Genomic DNA, 6,000 nt, shown 5'->3' on the forward strand with positions numbered 1-6,000 from the left:
TGTAATAAGTGATCGCAGCACTGCAGGCAAATAGTAAAATGTGCAGTGCCTGCTGAATGAACCTGTCGATACGCTTGCTAGCTCTTGTCAAAAGCACCGTTAATTTTGGTTAAATAGCACACAGTATGCAAGCAGTGAGATGAAATCAGTAACCATCGCAGGCGTATCTAACACAGATCCATAGTTTGGCTATGTATGATCAGTATTGTATGACAGGGAAGACTGTTATGGCTTGTCATAAATGATGTCACTATAGCTTTATCATTACCATGGTAAAAAACATAAATATCCAAATGGCTCAAATTTATCATTGCGGAAGAATATTGCCTAAATAAAAGCTTTAACCTGCCATTTCATGAATTACAATGAAAATGTCTGCCACCATTTTTAGAAGTATAGGAAGTGAATGAAATACAAAATTACGAGCATTGTATTATAACTGAGGTTGTATTATAATGCATCAATAAAAACACATTTGATTACTTGATTAATCATTAGGCATTAGGCCTACTTTTGTTTCGACTGATCAACAATTAATTCCCGTGCAGGAAAGACATTCATATTGCCCCAGATAAATCGGGCATATATCGGCTATCAAGATAAAGAAACTTAAAACAACAAAAACAACAATCAAAGCTTATTACCTAAGATTATCAGTAAAATCACTATTTTTGTTATTTCTTAAGAGAGCAATCTAACATGTCCAACATTTCTCTTTTACCAGAGAGACTCTGAGGATCGCATTCGAAAACTAATACCCATCAAAGATTACATGAAGTCAAATGGTCGGAAAATAACACAAGGGAGAAGATAATGTTACGACTCTAGGTCTTACATTATGTAATATAAAGAAGGGAAACCGACGATACAATATAAATCATGAAGCAATTTATTTCTCTAAAATTGAAAGTGAAACTTCAAGAGACACACTATTGTCAATAAAGTCACAAATAATCCTAAATGTCCAATCACATGTGCGATAAACAGAATGTCTAGAATGTATTCCAATAGTCTTAAATGTCTTAATATACCAAATATACGCAATCCATCATGTATTCGAATAGTTCACAATAATTACAAAGTAATGTATGTCAAAAGTTAATGAGCACTTAATAACTCCAATGATTAGTTTAAATAATAATTCCTCTCTAATTTTGTCTGAACACAAAAGTAAATTCTGTTTATAAAGGACTCATACACGCCGAAAAATCGGAATTAATTGCATATTTATCAAATTTCTATTTATGGACATTTTCACTTAAAGAACATGTGATTCACTCAAATGGAAACTTCCAGTCTAATTCTAAACAATACTGAACCTAAAATGTTCCAAATTCACCTGCTATGTAAACATCCTATTTTCATCTTATATACATTGCGAAAAGCTAGATATGTCAACATCCTATTTTTATTATATAACTTGCATAAACGGACAAAAGTTAACCGCACAATTTAAATTAAATATACTTAACAATAAGTACAAGTTATAATTGAATTGACCTATTTTGAATATTTCTAATCTCACCTCCAACCCAATATTTGCTTCATCATGCTAAGAGAATGGGAACTTAGGGCCTTTCCAAAAGGATACATAGGGGCAATCAGCTGAGATACCTCTGCTCCCTATAACTGAAATTAAGTTTGAACAATGTGTGCCTGCTACCTTTTGTAACATAACTGAAATCATCAAAACAAAAGATTAGTTTACATGATGATCAAGTATAAATTCTGGAATGCAAAATTGTTCGTTTTGTTTTTAATTTCATGGTTTTAGCCAAGCAAAATATTTGGTACCCGTAAAAAATGGTGAATGAACAGTAATTTGCTAAACGTTAAAATAGTCTCATAATAATTTAAATAATTAAAATATTTAGTTTTCCCAACGATACAACAGGCTGCATACTTTGCGGAAGCCACCACCAAACATGATTGCCCCTTGACAATTTTAACTCAGCTGTTATATGCAAATTTTCCATAGCTCTTATATACAAATTTTACACAGCTGTTATGTACAAACTTAACACAGCTGTTATGTACAAACTTAACATAGCTGTTATGTACAAACTTAACATAGCTGTTATATAATAACTTAACACAGCTGTTATGTACAAACTTAACACAGCTGTTATATAATAACTTAACACAGCTGTTATGTACAAACTTAACACAGCTGTTATGTACAAACTTAACACAGCTGTTATGTACAAATTTAACATAGCTGTTATATAATAACTTAACACAGCTGTTATGTACAAACTTAACACAGCTGTTATATAATAACTTAACACAACTGTTATGTACAAACTTAACACCACTGTTATGTACAAACTTAACACAGCTCTTATGCACAAAACAAATTAAACTGTTATGCTCAAAACTCTCTCAGCTGTTACATTGATACTAAAAACAAGTTTACGTTGACTTCATTTTGCATAATTTATCACCTCTAAAAAAAAGAACTTTAGGGAAGATTTCACTAGGTTATCTAAAGAATACAAGAATTAATACAAAATGGGAAGATTTCACGAACGAAAGATTTTTAGGAGCATTGTAAACAAGTACAATCTCAATAGATTCTCTCAGATTCAGTTTGTTTCCTGATTTGGAAGCTTTGACATTTATATACTACTATTACTACTTTACTCTTGTTCGTCTTCAATTATATTGGCTTTAAAGAAATCAATAAATCGGAACAGGCCTGTATAGTAAATCATATGTATGTATGTAATGCAAGATCACCATCGCGAGACAACTGTTAATCATAATATCAACAACAACAACAACAACAAGAGTATCGATGATGGCTTGTCATTGCTATCATGTTAAACACGATATTATTAATTGAAATCGGGCTATTCCTACAATGGAACGTGAGGGTTTTGTTCTTTTCAGCTATCACAAAGAGGTTTTTTAAAAAAAGCACAACCCAGTAACAGCTTGAAATAAAATATTGTTAGTTCGGACTGGAAATATTACAATTTGTCAAGAAATGCCCTAACAATATTATTTGAATCGAAACTTTTATAAAGTCAACATTTCACTCTTCCTCAAGATTGCAGAACACAAAATAATGAACGTCTTCTTTGGATAGTTATCAAGTGAACACAAAATGTAGGAAACATTACATTTTCACACATGACATAATAAGGAGAAAATGCTAAAGAAGAGATGCAAATGGATGCTATCACAATATCTCAAATGCAAATAGCTATGATACTAACTTTTATTGTTTCATGGGGTAATTTAGTTATCATTGACCAAGTGGTAAATGTAATATTCAAGCGTTTAACGTTGCACATTTTGTGAATTTGGGTAGTGACAGACTCAGGCACAAAGGCTGACTGCATTATATAATCCCCTTGACATGCCAAGTCAGTAAATATATATATATATATATATATATATATATATATATATATATATATATATATATATATATATATATACTTTAATTTTGAGATTATAACAAGTTTCTAAAAAGTATTACTCAGGGTCCTTTTCAAAGAGAAGTAGAGAGGAACCTAGTGGCCGTGCTTGGTTTATTTATATATGGATACTTGCAGGAATCTCAATTATTTCTATTTGAGAAGTTCTTGTGTTTCACTTAAACATGTTTTGTTTCTTTGAACTTGTTAATGCATTTAACACAGATTCATAGACAAAATAATGTTCTTTAAAGTGACTCGCAACTGCTGCACGTACAGCATGCAAAAAACCTGCAAAAATATATATGCGTGTGACGTAACATATGTAAATTACAGTGACACAGAAGGGAGCAATTCAGCTGTTCCTGAGCAAATACCATACTCTAAAATCCTTATGTTCTAAAGATATTCTCTTATTGTAATCAAATTGTACGTGCGTAAAGTTTACGAATGTAATTATCTGTCAAATTCTACAATAGCGAGGTGGTCTCGTCGTCTTAAGGATACTCCCCAATCTATAAAAGATGATCCAAGTTCTGGAAGACCGTTGTCGTCTATTGGTAAGCAGGAAGTGGCTACGTTTAAGGAGAGGAGCGTAGGCCATTGATACAGATGCTTGATGCACACAACAAGATATTTCTATTAGCACGGGAATTAATTCTTCAGCTGAATATTCAGTGAAGAATCATTTAAGTTCAAGACGGTTTACGCAGTATGGGTCCCATGTTTATTGACGGCTGGTCAAAAACAAACTAGGCTTGAAATTGCTAAAGAACTTATAGCTAAATGTGGAAACAATATCCAGATACGCTTTAAAAAGTTTGACAGAGACGGCGAAACGTGGATTTGCTGTTTGAACCAGACTCGACAGAAAATAGTACAGTTTTAATCTTAGAAAACGAGCAGAGACCATAACTTCCTCGACATAATCGGACTCTCGAGAACATTTTATACGCATTGTTTTGGATGCAAACGGCCAATGATCGTCTAGGCAAACGTCCCTAATTCTGACAGTGTCACTGGACATCGACATCTTTAAGGTGTTGTCTAAAGTTGTGGAACAATACCGAACCACCCGTCCGTGCAGCGATACTGTAGGTATCCGATCTATTCTATAACAAGCACTGGTGAAAAGATTTCGCCGTCGTGACATACTTCTTGAAGGAACACAGCATCTAAACATTTTGCTACATCCTCCATAAAGCCTTGATTTAACTCCAAATGAGTTTTAACTGAATCCCGTTATAAAAGATTCGCTGAAGGGCAGACGATTCAAACACCACAATGCTGTTCATGGTACGTTTTCTTGTGACCAACATACCCAAAAGTGAATACAAAATATTGTTTAATAATTGGAAAATCGAAATGAGAACGTGTGTAGAGAGGTACATAGAGAGAGCTTTGAGGGTATGCTATGTACGCAGATGAAGAACTGCGTTGTATTCCGCACTAATGTTTACATACCCATAGGAAGTCGATTTTAAACAAGCGGGAATCTTTGATAATCTGTGACTACTTGATAACGCATTGAAGACACACGTTTGTACTGCATGAGAATTTATTTAACACGAAATGCTATTTAAGTACTAGTAATAACAGGTTTTTCTTACTGTCATAAATGGTACAGAATCTCCATGCTATACAATCCTGAATAAAACAATATAATATGTCAATACCCCAAACACTGGTGTACCAAAAATAGGCACATTGGCTGTCAGAATATATTAGCAATCAGAATACACACATACTAACACGAGATGTGTGTGTGTGTGTGTGTGTGTGTGTGTGTGCGCGCGCGCGCGCGCGTGTGTGAAAGAACGATGGCTACCTTGGAAAAGTGCATCCACCAGCCGATGATTTTAATACAGGTCTAACTACAGGCATGCTAATTAGGACGGTTACTCGCCATTCCGTAACCTTACTAAGAACCTGATATGATGTGATAAATAAATCAAACAGGTCAGATCTAGTGCTTCCATACAAGCAAGCATCGTATAAATGCTGTAAAATATTTTATGAAGCTGGATGTATGTCTGGTATTCATTCGCTGACTAAAATAAACATAACTTTAACACGAGATAATACCTTGTATTTAATAACTTTCCACACAAATTCCGCTCTACCTTCTTCTTCTTCCAAAAATAGCTTTAAAATTCTCGTGACTGGTCTACTCTGAGCATATACGATTATCTGCTAGGAAGATGGAGACATATGATATAAAAATACTATTTATCCCTTTTTAAATGCGTTGACATCGATAACCTAAGACGTAATGAAGGGAATAAAGACTGACTTATTGGGTGTGTAGCCTTACCATATGTGTGAGTGCGTATGTTTAGTAAGCACATTATCTATACTTAATTTTAAATGTATATGGTATATATTTTCATAAGATTATCATACCACGAATATATATATATATATATATATATATATATATATATATATATATATATATATATATATATATATATATATATATATATATATATACTCCATGATCTTAATAGAAGATGTAATAGAAAAGAGTGAGAAACAGCAAGTTTTGTAAAAGTCAGCAGATATTATATTTTCC

This window comes from Sinohyriopsis cumingii, chromosome 15, assembly GCF_028554795.1.
Source record: "Sinohyriopsis cumingii isolate HCF-2022 chromosome 15, ASM2855479v2, whole genome shotgun sequence".
Classification (NCBI taxonomy): domain Eukaryota; kingdom Metazoa; phylum Mollusca; class Bivalvia; order Unionida; family Unionidae; genus Sinohyriopsis; species Sinohyriopsis cumingii.